We start from the raw sequence: 18,745 nt of genomic DNA, 5'->3' as shown, positions 1-18,745 counted from the left end.
AGAAGGATCTAGAGAGTATAATGCTAAGTGAAATAAATCAGAGAAAGTTATCTACCATATGATTTCATTAGTAGGTGGAAGAAGCAAAACAAATGAATGAAGAAAAAGGATTAGTTAAAAAACAGATTTTTAACAAGCTAATGGCTATTAGAGGGGAGGTGGATGGTGGGATGGGTGAAATAGGTGAAGGGGATTGAGAATACACTTATCAAAAAAATAGAGAATACACTTATCATCATGAGCACTGAGTAATGTACACAGTGTTTATTTACTATATTGCACACCTAAAACTAGTATAATATTATGTTAACTGTACTGGAATCAAAATTTTAAAAATGGTAAAGAATCTGAATAGACACTGTTCTAAAGAAGTCATACAGATGGCCAACAGGCACATAAAAAGATATTCAACATCACAATTATCAGGGAAATACAAATTAAAATTGCAATGAAATATCACCTTCAAGACAGAAATAACAAGTATTGTCAAGATGTGGAGAAAAGAAAACCTTTGCACACTATTGGTGGGCATATAAGTTGGTGCAAGCACCGTGGAAACAGTAAGGAAGTTTCTTGTAAAAATGAAAAATATAACTACCATATGATCCAGCTGTTCCATTTCTGGATAGTTATCTGAAGAATATGGAAACACTAATTCAAAAAGATATATGTCCCCTTCTGTTCATTGCAGCGTTATTTATAATAATCAAGAAGCAACCCAAGTGTCCAGTGATAGATAAATGAATTAAAAAATTGTGGTATATGTATACAATAAACTACAACTCAGCCACTAAAAGGAACAAGATCTTGCCATTTATGAAAACATAGATGGACCTTGAAGTTACTATGATAAGTGAAACTGTCAGATGGAAAGTGACAAATACCATATGATTTTATTTATTTGTAGAATCTAAAAAGCAAAGCAAAATAAATAAGACAAAAACAAGCTCATAGATACAGAGAAAAGATTGGTAGTTACCAGAAGGGAAGGGCATTGGGGTAGGCAGAATGGGTAAAAGGGCTCAATTATGTGGTGATGGATAACTAGACTTATACTGATAATCACCTTGTAGTGTATACAGTATCAAATTATGATGTTATGCACCTGAAACTTATATACCAATTTTCCCTTGTTTTTCTTAAAGCATAATTGTATTGCACAAAATACTCTTATACGTCAGGAGTAGGTATTACATCCCATTCTCTATATGCTCTTTGTCTACCTAATCTTTTATATATTAATGAAATACATACTTCTATTTTCATCAAAATCTGGTTTCAATATTAACACACTTGTCTGATTTTTTCTGATGGCTGCACATTCAAAATCATGCATGAGGGATATTAATCTGTATTGTTTGTTTTCAAGTTCTCCTTACCCATTAATGTCAAAGCTTTTAACTATATGGGACGCTGCAGAGATTGGTGATAAAATGCTTGACAGCTGTTGGAGTCAAACGGACCATATTTTTTCTTTCAGAAAGAAACCTGGGCTCTGGGGATCCTGCTCTTACTGCTACTGTCGTTTGGTGATTTAAGTGGCCTGCCATCACAAGAGAAAGCTGACATTGTTGGAGTGGTTGCCCTTTCATGCTTTTTCATTTATTTATTTATTTTATTTTTTGACAACTTTTTTTGTTGTTTAGGTGAGGCTCTATTAACAGCAGAAGGAAAATAAGATATAAAAGGGTTTTGAGGGGATCTCTGGGTGGCGCAGCGGTTTGGCGCCTGCCTTTGGCCCAGGGCGCGATCCTGGAGACCCGGGATCGAATCCCACATCGGGCTCCCGGTGCATGGGGCCTGCTTCTCCCTCTGCCTGTGTCTCTGCCTCTCTTTCTCTCTGTGTGACTATCATAAATCAAAAAAATTAAAAAAAAGAAGAAAAAAACACTTTTAAAATTTTCTTTAGAAGTGACATTATTTAAGTTCATTTGAAATGTATTTGCTTTATACCCTATCCCCATAAGAACTCAGACATGAATATATTTTATTAGTTCATTGGCTTACAAACCTTTTTTTCAGAAAACAATAAGATTCCAAACCATCCTGGTTATTTTAAGCAAATCAGGAATAAAAATAGTAGAGTTGTTTTTCTCATTTATTTTTGTTTTCTTCTTGACATAAATATGAAGATAAGAGCTAATCTCCCAAAACTTACACTTTGTATTTGTGTGTGTGTTCTTTTTTAAACATAGCATTTTATTTTATTATTTTTAAGATTATATTTATTTATTCATGAGACACACACACACACACACACACACACAGAGGGAGAGAGAGGCAGAGGTAGAAGCAGGCTCCATGCAGGGAGCCTGATGTGGGACTCGATCCTGGGACTCCGGAATCATGCCCTGGGCTGAAGGTGGTGCTAAACCACTGAGCCACCCGGGCCGCCCTATACATAGCATTTTAGAGCCAAATAGTTTTATTGTGAGCTAAGTATCATGTTAGGCTATGAGATTGTCTAATTAAATATTTACAATTTATACATGTAGTTTCTCTTTTTCCACCTCCTAAAATGTATGAATTGCCTAAGTGTCTGCCCTTAACTACTTGTGTCTCCTCTTTATGCTCTCTTTGCAATCCAATCCACTCCCACATATTCACCAATACTGTGAGCTGTCATAATTACTAGGACCTTCTGATTCCCCTCTCTGTTTCCAGGGAGGCAAGCAGGCAGTTTCTCTCAAACAGCTGAGCAGGAGATTGCTACACGTGGCTGGTTCCCTGGTTACAAACAGAGTTCCTTTGTCTAGAACACAATGGAAATTTGTCATCACCAATGCTTCAAAATGCCCCATTAATATCTAACTGTCTTTTGCATGATGTATAAGAAAATTCCCAAACATCTCAGTGATGCTTATGCCCAAAAGAAGATGCAGTGTAGACATAAACATCATGAAGGTGAGAACTTTTACAAAGAGAAAAGGCATTAAAAATGGCTTCATAATTTTGCAAAAAAAATCAAAGCAATTCCTTGGCCCAAGGCTACCTGCCTTCTGTGTTCTTTCTCACAAGGATATTTATCCTGACCAATTGGTGTTTAAAGCATTTCACTCTAAGACCTATAAAATTTCAAAAACCAACAGCAACAGCACACACTTTATAGTCACACTATAAATGACTTTATAAAGTACATTGTTTGACCATAGTGCCATCACTGTCACAAAGTACTTCTGACTCATATTCAGAAATATGGCATATTATAAAGTCTTAAACTAGAACTTACCCTTCTTTAGGGGGTTAGAATTATAGTTCTTTAGCAGAATGGAGTCAACCAAGTCATGTCATAATTTTAAAGAATATATGAATAAATCATTTTCTGTTTGAAGTATAGTAAACAGAAAGGAAAAATTATAAGACTGAGTTCGGAGAGATTCACTAAAAGAAGAATAATTTCCAATTTTAGACTTTGTGCTTTTTTCCTGTTTGGCATATTATGTATTTCTAAAATAATGAGCCCAGATGTCCGTTGACAGACGAATGGATAAAGAAGACGTGGTGTATATATACGATGTAATATTACTCAGCATCAAAAAGAATGAAATCTTGCTAGCGGGACTAGCGGGTATTATGTTAAGTGAAGTCAGTGAGAGAAAGACAAATACCATATGATTTCATTCATATGTGGAATTTAAGAAACAAATGTAGGGGAAGAGAATGAAAAATAAGATGAAAACAGAGAAAGAGGCAAACCATAAGAGACTCTTAATTCTAGGAAACGAACTGAGAGTTGCTGAAGGGGAGGGTAATGGGGTGATGGGCATTAGGGAGGGCGCTTGATCTAATGAGCACTGGGTGCTATATGCAACTGATGAATCACTAAATTCTATCCCTGAAACTAATAAAACAGTATATGTTAACTAAAATTAAAAAAAATACATACATACATACTGCATCATCATTTCCCTCCCCCACCTGCTCTTACAGGGTGATTTGACATTCCTTCCACAGAATATAGGTCCATATTTTCTCACCTTGTATCTGGGTGAAGAGTTATGATTTCTCTGATGATGAATAGGGTACTGCAAGAATGATGTTATATGACTTGTGAAGAATAGAGGTCCACATGATTCTCTCTTGGGAAACTTGCCTTGGAAACTAAGCGTCAATGCTATGAGGAAGCCCAACCTAGCCTACCAGGAAAAATCACAGAGTACAACTGAGACCCCCAGCCATTAGCCACCATCACCCAAGATTACTTCTTTTCTCAGCTTTCACTCTTCTAGTTTGTGCTCTCGGTTGTATGGAACAAAGAAAAGACATCCCTCCTATGTCTTGTCTGAATTCCTGGTTTTAAGAATTTATGAACACAGAAAATTCTTGTTCTATGCCATTGCACTTGTAGATAATTTGTTATACAGATACAGTGATTGGATCACCTATCTCTTCCTAAGTGAATAAAGCTTTGGAAGCAGTAATGAGATGGGCACCTGACTGGCTAGTAGAGCATGGGCCTCTTCATCTTGGGGTTGTAAGTCCAAGACCCACATGGGGTGTAGAGATTACTTAGAAGTGATAATGAGAGTCAAGTTATTGGTTAATTTTACCTTTAGATTCACTAAATGTACATTTAGAACCAAGTGCTTGATCTTTTTAGTTTATCATACGTACATGTATCATTAATAATCTTTTAAACTGAATAAAACAAAACAAAAATTATGAAAATTCAAATTAAAAATTATATGATTGTGTGTATGTGCTTATACAGCCATATTTCCATCTGTTCCCTAGTTCTTTTAGCCACACTGTATCTAATCTTGGCTCTTTTTGTTCAGACCATGGGGTTTCTCCATATATGCTGATTTTCATTGTCACAATAAGCTACTCTTTGTCATGTGGAAAAGCACAGGCTGCTCCCTATAGTTGTGCACAAAATATGCATACTCTCTGAGAAGCTATTTCCAGGGAATATCTGCTTTAGAACTTCCCAAAACTCTCTAAATTCTACTCTGTATTAATCTTCTCTGTGGTTGTGGTATAGAATATATAGGGTTGAGCACATTCTCAACTTTTAATATACTATCTGATTTAATTTATGTCTATAAGAGATTATGAGGAAGAAAGTTTTTGAAGTGTTTGATTTGCTCAAATTGAATATTGGGAGAAAGTCAAATAACTACAGTTAGGATAATTAAGGAGGGGATGTACAGAAATCAGACTTGGAGAAATATGTAGTTTTAGAATAGAGTTATAGAGAAAAATAATTGTTAATGTGTATTTTAAACAAATTGAAGATGATTTGAAATTTAAACTTCTTTAATTGCATATAGCATGATCCAGAATGGTTCCCTAAAGAGGTTATTTTTCCCCTCCATAAATGGATTTCTATTCAAGACTATATTCATTGAAATCTCTCCTTTGGGGTGCTTGAGTGGCTCAGTCAGTTAGGCAGCCAACTCTTGATTTTTGGCTCCAGTTATGATCTCAGGGTCATGGGTTCTGTGCTCAGCAGGGAGTCAGCTTAAGGATTCTTTTTATTTCTCTGTCTTTGTTCCTCCCCCTTTCTCGCACTGTCTCTCTTCCTAAAATCAATCAATTAATCTTTTTTTTTTTTTTAAGAAATCTCTCTTTTAATGAGCTAAGTAGCAATAACGACAACAAACGCCTTCTTTTAAAAAAATATGAATCTGTGGGCTAACATTTTCTCCTAGATACCTTAATATTTTCCTGTGATAGTTGCTGAAATATATCATCAAAGGAGCAATAATGCAAGGAAGCAGTAAAAACACATTTTACATATTAGAATCTAGATCTGAAGGTAAATGCTCTAAAATCACTTACTAGAAGAATGGTATCATAATATCATAATTAGGAATGAGAAGAAATTATCCTTAATGATCAATTCCTAAAAACAATTCTTTTGATATAATGTCTTAAAATTAAATTAAAAGTCAGTGAAATGAGAACACTTTAATTTTCAAAACTTTGACTAAAATAAAATTAAACCATATTGAAAATTTTAAAAGCATCTATTATACATTTATATATGTATAGTACATATGCCTGAATATATATATATATACACACATATAATATTTTGAAGGATATTTTCAATGTTTTTCACCAATTTTAAACAATGTATCAAAAAAAATAACTCATCATAGTTCCATAGGAGTTTGAGTATTTCTGGGGTTTGCAATAAACACAGATGTATTTATTTCAATGATTAGATATTTAAATAAATGCAGTTAAGTTATTTGAATTTCTGATTACACATTCAAACTGTATGAAAACACAAACTGTATAAAAAGCAGATCCCATCTTATATTTTATTATATTATACATTTCTTCATCCAACGGTCTTTGAACAGAGATTTTTGTCTTGAGACTCTGAATTGTCATGTAAACAGACTTATTCCATTTTTCTCCATGTAGATAAGTCTTCATAGAAATATGAAGTTTCTTTTTCTTTGTCTAATCTATTTGATGTTGTACCTTTAAAAAATCTTTCTAGGAAATTCTTGGGTTTTTTTTCTTCTTTTTAAAAAAAATTTTTTTTTGATGTAACTATTGAGTCATCTTGTTTTAAGGCAACAGTTAAATACTGGGATAAATGAATATCTCATCCAACTGTTGGGTCCCAAGAGTCTAAGGGTCCCAAGAGTCTAAGGAAGAAAAAAAAAAGAAAGAGTTTACATTATCATTCAATGAGAAATGATGCAAGTTGAGCTCCATTTAATTTAAAATACTTTTATGTAAAAGATAAACTGAGAGATGAAAGAGTATTTTTGTAAACACTGATGACAAATGGTGTTGTAATTAGAAAGAACATGTGTATCAAAGAATGTTCCTTCTCTGGATCATTTTGAATGTGTTAATGGCATTGGAACCATGCATTAAATACTAAATGAAATAGTAAATAGTAGAATGAAAAATAAATTGAGGCTGTGTATATACAGGGATTTATCTTTTTTTTCTATTCATTTTGTTGACTTAATTTTAAGGACTTGGAACAGGTAATAAAGAAGAACTGATAATATATATTTATACATTAAAGTAGAAAAATTATAGAGTGTCCCCAATTGAGTTCCATCAGACAAAAAGAACAGCTATGAGTATTATTTAGTATGAAATTTATTACAGGTATTTGTCCTTACTCAACTGGAAGGGGGTGGTGAAGCAGTCCAATTCAGGCTCCTGCTTTTGCTTTTTGAGTTGAACAAGTCAAGAGAGCCAGCTGTAACAGTAGGAAAGAAAAGATAAATGTGAAGTGAAGTCAATCAAAGAATAACAGACTGGAATTTGGGAGAATGGACTGAAATTAAAAAGTATGATCTGGAACCTGTGTGCCTTTTTCTCATCTCCTGCCACCTTGATGATATGGGTGATGTGCAGAGTATGCAAGTGCTCTTCATCATCACTCCTGACCCAGGACTTACAGAAGGTGAAGGAGGAAACCCAGCAAGCGCTATAGAGCTGCTGTTCCCAGAATAAAGGATGAGCTTGCACCAATGGCAGTATTCATAAGCAGCGGCGTTACTTGACCCAGAATTAATGGGTTGATATCCTCTCCAAGGGGACAAAGATTGGTTTAGAGATGGAGTGGAAAAATATCTTATTACAGTAGTCTTTGGTCCCCCAAAGCTTAACCCAACTGGACAAAGACTTGTTCCTTAGTATTCAATTTAAAGAGGATGGGAAGGGTAATTAGGAAAAAAGAAGCTAAAAAAAACTCTTGTGGAAAGCAATAATGAAAAACAAGTGCTGAGAAACAGCATTGACACTAACTCATGGTGACTGCTTCATTTTTACCTTCCAAATCTCATGCACATTTCTATAATGGCCAATCCTAAATTGACATAGCACTAAAACACTGTACCTGCGTATCATGGAGTTTCATATTTCTAATGTTTCTATACCACAGTTGGAAATATCTTGTCCTTTGGGGACTTAACTTCAAATGCACATCTATACCCTGAGCTAGTTGTCTGACATTGAGCACGTTTTATAATAATAATATTCCCAATCGCAAAATATAAATTGTATTATTGCCTCCCACTACTGTTGTGAAGTTTACCTGAGGTGCCACAAGTGAAAGGACCTGGTGTAGAGTAACAGCAAGGTGAACAGATGCTTACAGCTAAAACAGGTACTGTGTGCTATGTAATACTACACACAGCCATTTAATACCATTTAAATGTTAGAAGGGATTCTGAACATTTCCATGTTTTTATCATTGAATATAACCCTTTCACTTCACAGTGGCAGAAACATGTTTTTAGATAGGTTCAGTAGTTCAGCCTGATTAGTTAGGGGCACAGTCCTAAGTAACCCTCGAACATCTAACATCTCAATCTAGGGGCACCTGGGTGGTTTAGTCGGTTAAGCAGCTGCTTTTGCTTCAGGTCTTGATTCCAAGATTCTGAGATTGAGTCCTGCATTGGGCTCCCTGTTCTGCAGGGAGACTGCCTCTGCCTCCCTCTCTCTCTCTCTTTGTCTCTCAAAAATAAATAAATAAATAAATAAATAAATAAATAAATAAATAAATACATACATACATACATACATACATACATAAAATCTTAAAAAAATCTCAATCCAGTTTTTGACTATTACATAATCTCATACAAATATGGATCACTATTTTTGCTTATTTATCATTTAAATTTTTTGGGTCACTCTTTTAATTAAGTGATTTATTATCTTCTAGGATTTTAAGAGAATAGTTCCTTTGAATATCAGACAAATGGGCAAAAAACAAGGGTGACAGGTTGTTTGGTGGTAAGAGTTCAAGCTCTGAAGTCAGAACTGGATTCCTATGATCTAGGTTTCACAGTTCACCAATCTATAATATCCTTCAAATTACTTCCTCTCATAAGCATCAATTCACTTATATAAAATATGTTCAAACTAGTGAGATCAGGAAGGGCAGCATTTAAGACAGTGGCACACTGTAAACTCTAAGTAAATGCAGCTATTACTCTCGTTTTACTTGTATAGAGTTGTAACATCAACGTGCTAGTGGCAGCAAAATGGGCTTGTTTGTTGAGAACAACGTAGGCAGCAAAGTTGTGTGCTAGTTCGTTTTAAAGAAGTGATATTATGCAGATAGTCATGTCCTCTGTGAATTACCTTAAGTAGAGATATAACAGCTAAATTCAGGAAGCCAGTAGTGCAAGACATTTGAAAGCCAGTGGAGCACAAAGCTGGACAAAGGATGCATGCATTGTTTTGTAAAGGCTGCCCGCAAAGGATATCAGTTGAGAAATTATTATTCAAACTGAATGATTCATATGCAACTGCATTTGTATTATCCCAAGAAAGTCTTGCTAAAGTAGATTCTCTTTTAGGACTCTGCAAAATTACTACCCATTAGAAGATGAGGAATCTGTGTAAAGGACAGAATTCCTTCATAGTGATCAGATGATCTCAAACTTACCCTGAACAGGATTTGCTGGATGAAAGACATCTATTAGTTTTGCTTTAGATTTTTCAAGGACAGTTATACTATATTTGATTATCTCATATTCCTTAATGATGTTAATAACTTCTCCTGCCTGTATTAGCTCTTTTTTCTATCAGAGAAAAGGAAATTGCAATATCTAAACCTAAAATGGCCTAAAAATCCCTAAATGCCAACCTTTCTGATTGTATTCAACAACTTCTAATACTACTGATCTATAAAATTGGATTTATGCACTCTAATATTTCCTAGAGCTACAAATTAATGTCAGGAGAATTATCTGTTTATAGATAACAACAGCCTTGCTATTGTCACTATCATCTCATTTTACATATAAAGACTTTGAAGTTTAGGGAGGTAAATTCACTTTCCCCAGTGTGCTAGGAAGAGGAGGAAGAATTAAAACCCAGAAACGCTTGGCCCAAACCCCATACACCTGCCACACCTCAACACACCACTCATTTTTAAATGTTTTTCGAACTTGCTAGGATTTCCTGATTGACTTTGCCTTTTATTTCCAGAGTAAAAGTTTTAGTTCAGAGCTTGCCAGCATTGTTTATCTTGCTTAATTCCCCTTTTCCTATGGGAAATATCCAAAATCATCCTCAATTATAATAGGATCTATCAATTTCCTGTCCAGAAAGCATTAGTGGTATCTAGAGAGACTACATGCCTCAGTTTGCCAGCGATCATCTTTATTTCTGTTGTTTCATTGTACCATCTTTATTGGGATTTTTTGTGAATTGTTCATTTTTAAACAATGTATTACTATTATTGACTATTGCACTAAAATAAGCTGAGATAGGGTTGCAGGAACTTCCCCCATGTACTGTAGCTTTTGCCATAATATTGTTTAGTAATTTGTGATGTTTGTATGCAATGAACAGAATTCTACCTTCTATCACATGGTTTAATCTGAAAGAGTAACTTTCTCTCTTCTCCTGACCATATTTACTCAGTTTAACTACACTCTTCCTTTCAAGACAGCATACAGGAAGAACTCTCACTGAAGTGAGACAAGTGCTTACATAGGAGAAGTAGAGGCAGCTGTGTCTGGTTTATGGCAGTGTTGAGAGAAATGGATACTATTTCAGTTCTCATGGCTGCTTGCATACTAGCTAGTTGGTATGAAGCATATGTGGGCCTGAAAATGCAAAAAGTCACAAGGCCAGCAGTCAGTAGGATCATTGGAAAACTTGGTAAATGACAGGTTGGGTGCACATGAACTATGTATGAAAAATAAAAGCTGAGCTGTCATGATTGTGATTGTATAGAAAAAAAACCCGATTACACTTCTACAGAGGAATAAATCTACAGCTATTAATTTTAATGTCTACTAATGTTTTTTTTTTATTTTGTAATAAACCTATTTGCCATCAGTAAGCAATAAGAAAAATGAAAGTGAAGTTTTACAGTGCAAGAGTAAGGAAGCTTTGATGATGAAAAAGTAACTTGCACAAAATGCATCTCAAAATTTATGATCCAACATAAGGAGCACAGTGGCCACATAAGAATCAGAAGACACAAATCTGTTAAAGAAATATAAACTTCAACTACAAAAATCAGTTATTTTAAAAGAATGTGCCTGGAGATGACAATTTAACACATGCAACTGAAGAAGTTGTGTTTACTCATCACTCCGTGAAGCATATTTCATTTAGTCCTAAGAATGCTGTTCTCAATTATTTTTATTAATTGATGATGCCAGGTTTTCTTGGTTCATATGCAAGCAAAGCTATAACTGTTACTTAGTTGACTCCTTTAGCAGAAGAAAACTTTTGAAAAAGGTAATGAAGGCCTTATCTCACTGTAACCTGATGCTTCAAATAAATAAGAATTAATTCCAGAGGCCATAGCAGCTATGGGATGCATTGCTCAGCAATTCCTTCAAGAGAAACTGGCGCAAGGAGCATAGTTGAGGTAAGCTTCCTCAGATCTAATGTGACATTCCTGACAAAGCCATGCTTCTTCCCAACTACTTCCATCCAATGTCTGAGCATGGCTGTCGTACCAGAGCCACATAATTCCGGCCCAACGTAGGACAACTGTTGGACAGTCTCTGTGCAGGGACTCCCTGTTGATCTGAATGAAATTCTCAGAACTGCAATAAAGTGCAGATCAAAGTTCTTTCTACCCAGTTCTCCTGCCTTTACATTTTCCACTCACATGTATCAGACACGCACGACAGCCTGAAGGCTCTCCTTACCTTTTTTTGTCCTCTGTCCTGTATTCTTTGCCAGAGATTCTTCAATAATTCTCTTGCTCATCTATCCTGTCTCGGCTTCTACTTTACAAAGGAACTGAACTAATATGGAGGTAGTATCTACCAATTAAAATGGAAGCTGTGACCATCAAAGAAATATTTTTCACGTACAGAGAATACTAAGCGACAATATGTGGAAAGCTGATTTTTTAAAAGGACAACCACTTTCATTGTGACAGTATATACTTCCTTTGCTTGGTGCTTATTGTAATTTTAGAATTATTTGAGCCCTTGAAATTCTATGATTTTGCTTTAAAATATATCTGCTTGTAGGAAAAATATTTTGATAGTTTCTCTTTTGTTAGGATGAACAGATGTCCTATATAAAAATAAGATTAAGTTGAGAAGTCTTATGATTATTAGCCTCTGAAATCGGTAAAACATACAAAAATTATTGAAAAAGGTAATTTATTTAACAAATTTTGTCTTGCAAAAATATTTGTCGAAAAGCCATGCTTTTAATGGCAGCAAAAAAGATAGTACCTCTGAAAATACTTGGACTTAAATACTTACACATTTCAATCTGGAAATTAGAATCTAGAACATTGTATGTTTAACAATGTTTGCTCTGATCTTTGTATGTACTTTGATGATCTCTGGCAATTTAATAAAAAAAATACAACATGATTAGGTATATTGAAAAAATATACCTTCACAAATTATATTGGCAGAATATAAGAATAAGATTAAAATGGGTACCTTTGTGCTTAAAACTGACTAGACTAGGAATTTTGGAATCAAGCTAACTCTCCTTTATCCATCATCCAAACTGAGGTCAATTTTTGATATGTATTCAAATCTACTAATTCAGCACGTATACCACAAACACTAATCCAAACACCATTGTGTCTTATCTGGACTACTATAGTTAATTCCTGATTTTCTAACTTCCAGTCTTCTCACCTACCCTAGATTCAAGTTTTATAAATTTATGTTTTATCATTTTTAGTTTTCTGTTCAACACCTAATAACTTCCCATATCAAAATAAAATCCATAGTCCTTCAAAGACTTAAAAACTTCTATGATCTCCCCAACATCAACTTCCTAATATCACCTTTTATTAATTCCTGACTCCCATATTCACTGTGTGGCAGATGCACTGACCTCTATAATATTCCTCAAATATGCCAAGGACACTCCTTCTGGGCCTTGAATCTGTCCTTGCAAGTAAAATGCTTCTCCTACAAGATGAATCAGAGTTGCCCACTAACCATCATATATATATATATATACCCATATATACATACACACACACATATATACACACTTTTTTTTTAAAGAGAGAGTGAATGTGAATGGGGGAGGCACAGAGGGAGAAAGAAAGAGAATCTTTGGCAGGCTTCATGCCCATGGTAGAGCTCGACATGGGGCTCAAGCTCACCATCCTGAGATCATGACCTGAGTCAAAATCAAGAGCTGGATGCTTAAATGACTGAGCCACCTAAGAGCCCCTAACTATCCAATTTAAATAAGCATCTATTTGTTCCCTTGTATTCCTTTACCCTGTTTTTATTCTCACAGATTTTTTCACCATCTAACATACATGCATATCTTATATGTTTATTTTCTAGTCCCCTCTTTGTAGAATGTAAATTTCAAGAAGGTTAAAACACTGTTTTATTCACTGCTGTATTACCACAACTTTGATCTATAATGGACACTCAATAGATATTAATTGAACTAACGAGTGACTGAACAGTAGTTTTAAACTTGCACTCTGAAGACTTTTTTCAGTTTCCTATATCTGTAATTGCCCTTTATGCATGCCATCAAACTGTTATGGATATACACAGGTGTTAGGAGATAATTCTTGCTTTTCTGCATATCTTATGAGCAGAGCACTGACTAACTTTGCTTTAACTTTGGATTAACTTTCTAAGAAGTTTTGTAAATAGCCTTGAAAGACAAGCTAGGTCTCCCTCTGGGGCAGAGAACAGACTTGTTTCCTGACAGAGTAATAAAGATCATGTCTTCAGGACAAAATTTGGGCAAACTCTATGTTTGTAATAAAAGATTGGGGCTTCTTAACACTCAGAATTCCTCTTCTTTAACATAACCCACTGCATGTGCAGCATCGCCTGGCTGACACTGTAGATACTGAGGCCAATATTGAATATCTGGCTACTGCTGTTGACGTGAGTAATCAAGTACATTGTCTCTAATTCAGGAGCATGGTATCTCTTTCCACCATTTATGAAACAGAGGAGGCTAACCTGTGAGCTTGCAAACAGATTCAAATGTCAAGCTTTCACAATTCTTGATAATAGACTGAGGTCATTATCAGCTGCAACTGTTTTACTTTTTAGAACTGATAATATCATGTCCTTAATTATTTGCATCTAGCTAGTGCACATTTTGAGTACTAATCATCATGATCCAAGTACCTATTCTAGAAGCTCTGGGGAGATGTAATGTTGAGAAATATGCAATCTGTGCCTTCATAGAGAAATGTTTATATTATAGACAATATATGTCCACATACATGTTACAATTTGTTCTTAAACAAAAGAAAGATTAGGACTGAGAAATGGATAAGAATTCTTGAATACATGAAACTGAGCTAGGCCTGCAGCATGACTTTTAATGTAACCAGAAGGTGAAAAGGGAAGAAAGGTTTTTCATTATACTGACAAGAGAATCAGAAAATAGTAAGTAGTCTTGTTTTACTAAAGCTGAGTGTGCATGTCAAAGATCTCTGAAAATCTATAAAGAAGTAGAATCAAGGAAGCATATAATTTTAAGTAAGAAATCAGACTTACATTGTAAAAGATCCTAAATGCCTTTTCATAGAATTAGGAATGAATACCAGAAATATTGTTTATATGCAAGTGTGTACATGCTTGCTTGCTTAAGTGTCTGCATATTTTTTCCAGCCAAATTTGATTTTTTTTTCTTTCCTTTTCTCTTTTCTCTTTTCTTTTCTTTTTTTTTTAAGTGGAGGTGACAAAACCAGCTCTGTTTTATTGAGAAAGCACAGGTGGAGTCCTCTGGGAGAAGGGAGAAAATCTATAGGCAGTATGTTTTGCAATGATTATGTGAAAAGTAATAATTCAGATTCAAAGGAGATTTTAGTTGTTGAATAAGGCACATGTGGTTAATAACTTGTTCTCATGACATAAAGAAGAGGATGAGCTGAAGATGATTTGGAGGCTTTCAACATGAGAAACTGAATGGGTGCTTAGGACATTAACATGACAGTGAGTATAATAAGAGCAGCATGTTTTTGAAGAGAAGGTAATGAGTTTATTTGTGGACCTATAGAGTTACAGATGTTGCCAAGTATCCAGGGAACAATATTAAGTAGACCTTTAGAAATGGGATTCTGGAGCTCAGATGAAAGTTGAAAGTTAGAAATATAAACTATAAAATTGGTTTATCATTGAGTGATGCTTTCATTTTTAGTATCTGTAATAATTTTGAATCTTACTATTTTTGTCATTACTTCTTAGGATGAATACTTCATTTTATAGTCTGTATTTTCTAATAATTAAATTGCTGACATATATTTTTCTGAGCCTATCATTTTGGCTGAATGTCATAGATTTTTACATGCCATATCTCATTTTATTTTCTTATTTATTCTTTGCTTTTACTAGAGTTACACAGATTATTGCTTTTAAATGTCTAGAGTTAGATCTTTTAGTCTATCATTTAAAAATATTTAATTTTTTAATATTATAATCAGTGTATATATGTTTATTTTTTGTTTGGTTTTCCTTTTCTATCTTGAAATCCAGCTTGATGGAACATCAGAAATTTTATTTTATTCTACCTAATAAATTTGGATGATTTATTGGTTTTCTTTGTGACTATAAATGAACAGCTGAGTGTTCTTTATTTTAGTGTTTATATATTTACCTTATATACTCAAATATTTATTTTATATATTCAAATTTGCCAAGTGAGAATTCTGAATAAATCTTGGAAGTTAAACCCACGTATTTATTTACTTTTGCTCCATTTTAACCTCCCAACTTCCCCTCAATTGAGAACAAAGACACTTATATTATGAACTGGGAAGGATATGTAGATTGCAGGGAAAATGGCTAACAGATGAAGAATTTCAACTGGATAGCAACAAATAGGAGTGGAGATTTGGAAAAGTCAATAGGCAAACCCATTTATGCTGTGGGACTGAGAAAAAGGCTCTAAAATCAAAAGCATCACATGCCTCTTTGTGTTGTGGATATATGGGTGGAGGAGGAATGGGGAACGTTGCTGAATTGAAAGACTGGTTAAAAATTTTTATAAGAGGTTAGTAGAGCCCTGATTCCAAGTGCCAGTCTTCATAGTCAGGAAATTATTCTCTATTCCTCACACCAAGAGGACTCAGGAATGTCCCTTTGGAGAGACTGAGCCAGAAGGCAATGGTAGGCTCAGGCTTTGGGGTGCCTCTCCATAGACTGTTGGAATAAGTGGAAGTCTACATGGTGAAAAGTGAGATCTCTATTCTTTTTCTCTTTTGGCTCCAAAATCATTGGCAACCTGGCCTGAGTTTCCCAAGCAATCAGTCCCACTCATTTACGTGGAACAGCAATCAGCATCATGGAGTTACCTTCGCAAAGGTGTAAGGCCATTTAGGGATCACAAGAAACAGAAAAAACTCTCAACATGGAAGAATAAGAAACCAAAATTTTAAATATTGACTTCATTTCCTATTAGTTTGTCAGGTTCTGAAAATGAGGTCTAAAAACCTCTATAAGGAAAGCCATGGACCCTTAAAGTATTTTTATATGGTCATAAATTTAATTATTTTTTGATATGACTTCTGGTTATCTGTTTTAGATGTTCTCAGATTGAGATTAGTGATTTCTTAAAAAAACAAATGAAACAGTATTCTGGTGTAAAGTGACTGAATTTAACTCTTTTAAGAAGACACAGGGATCCCTGGGTGACGCAGCAGTTTGGCGCCTGCCTTTGGCCCAGGGCACGATCCTGGAGACCCGGGATCGAATCCCACATCGGGCTCCCGGTGCATGGAGCCTGCTTCTCCCTCTGCCTGTGTCTCTGCCTCTCTCTCTCTCTCTGTGACTATCATAAATAAATAAAAATTTTAAAAAAAATTAAAAAAAAAGAAGACACAGGTGACCACTTTGATATTTTACTCTTAAATTATAAATATAATAAATAACATTAAATAAATAAAATATAAAATAAACGTGAAGAAAAATGAAGATTGCTTCTATTTATCAACTGATTCATTTACTTGGTTTTCCATGAAGTAGAACACTAATTTAGAATCAAACCAGAGAGGCAAGAATAAAAGGGAATTTTCATATATAGGTGTTACTAGATATAGAATAATTATCTTAAAATTGCTTTAATTTTAGACACATTTTATTTAACTGCATTTATTTTACATCTTTTAAAAATAATTAGCTCAATTTTTTAAAAAAATGATCCCATTGTGAAGTTGAATGTAATTCATTTAAATCATGAAGGAGTCTCCTAATATGCACAATCTGAATGTAATAACATTTTCTGAGTTAAACAAAAGGTAGTTGTATAAGTATATATTAATGATATTGTAACCCGATGATATCGAAAATCAAAGAAAGATTTAAAAGTATCTTAGAAATCATGACTACTCATTGTTTAACAGTAGGTACCCACTAAATGGCATTTTTTGGTATTACTTTATTTTTTATTTTAATGAACTATAATTATTTTAATCAATTGAAGAAGAAAACGAAAACAAATTAGAGATGTTTGGTAAATTAGAGGTTTTCACTGGAGACCAAAAGCTGATTAAGCAAATTACATAAACATGTTTCAAATTGGATGATAAAATAGCATTAATCATTCTATTCATATGAAACATAACAATATTTATATCTGTTATATAATGTATATTATATATACATATATGTGTATATGTATTATATATTTATTTTCTACATACATACCAGATATGTATGTATTTTAGGATATGAACTACTTATGTGCTTGTTTACTTATATTTGTGCTTCTTATATGCTTTGATACTTCATAAAATTTGACATTGCAAGAAATTGTCCTACAGAAATAATGGTTTAAAAGGGACAATAAAAACACATTAAAGGAAGCCAGACTAACCTGTGAAATCATTTTGCACTTTGATTAACTTAAAAAGGTAGTAAGGATAAAAGTTTAAATCATTTGAATCAGTCAATCTGGTTTTAAGAAAATAATTAAGGTAAACTCATAGACGTTAAACTTCTATCACAGACATTAGAGAAAATGAGGTAGTTTGCAATAAACTCACTTTAACCAATTTCTTTTCTTTAATTTATGAATAGAAATGAATAGCTATTTTTAGATTCATGGTACATTTCTTTTGTGACCTTAAAATATAACTATAAACTTAAAAAATTACTTTCAGTACAAGTTGCCCATACTCCATATTTTAAACTCAGAGTCTTCTCCCTACTATCAAAAGTCACTTGATTTTAGTGATACATACATAATGTTTAAAAATAAACATCAGGTAAAATATCAACTTATTTTCTATGAACTATTGCTCTGATTAATAGTATAAATAGGCTATTTTTTTATCAGGTAAACATGTAAGAAAAGAGGGGCAAAGAAACAGATTAGTTTTTGGTTATGAATAGTTAATGGTGCTTGGTAATAAAAACCCATCATAAAACTCAAGTGATAAAACAAAATGTTTGTCCTATGGTTCTTGGTTGTATTTGTAATAGAAAAATATGTAGTACATTTACTGCAAATGGTGAACCAATACTGATAGGTTATTATTAACTAAAGTCTATAGTTTACATTAGGAGTCAGTCTTTGTGTTATAATTTTATGGATTTTTGAAAAATATGAAATGATATGTATCTATCACTGTTGCATCATACAAAATAGTTTCATTGCCTTAAAATTCACCTGTACTTCACCTACTTATCCCCCCTCACTTCTCCTAAATCCCTGTCAATCATCTCCATAGTTTTCCCTTTTCTAGAATGCCATGTAGTTCAAATTATATTTTATGTAGATTTTCTCACATTGGCTTCTTTCACTAGAAATATACATTTAAGGTCCTCTATCCTCCCATGTCTTCTAGTGACTTTGATAGCTCATTTCTATTTAT

General features: G+C 33.9%; 2 long non-coding RNA genes across 2 annotated transcripts in view; one reads left to right on the top strand and one right to left on the bottom strand.

Moving 5' to 3' along the window:
• Nucleotides 1-18,745, top strand: part of LOC140621452 (uncharacterized) — an 85,294-nt gene that overhangs the window by 11,197 nt on the left and 55,352 nt on the right. The window lies entirely within an intron of this gene.
• LOC140621451 (uncharacterized) overlaps nucleotides 6,265-18,745 on the bottom strand; it is a 113,948-nt gene continuing 101,467 nt past the window's right edge. The window contains exons 3-4 of the long non-coding RNA XR_012021153.1: nucleotides 7,101-7,180; nucleotides 6,265-6,608 (exon numbers count right to left, since the gene is read on the bottom strand). This is a non-coding gene — a long non-coding RNA (uncharacterized lncRNA). The remainder of the gene's footprint in view (nucleotides 6,609-7,100; nucleotides 7,181-18,745) is intronic.

This window comes from Canis lupus, chromosome 30 (assembly GCF_048164855.1).
Source record: "Canis lupus baileyi chromosome 30, mCanLup2.hap1, whole genome shotgun sequence".
Taxonomy (NCBI): Eukaryota; Metazoa; Chordata; class Mammalia; order Carnivora; family Canidae; genus Canis; species Canis lupus.
Note: the sequence above shows the minus strand (reverse complement) of the source record. Positions and strands in the feature narration are given on the sequence as shown.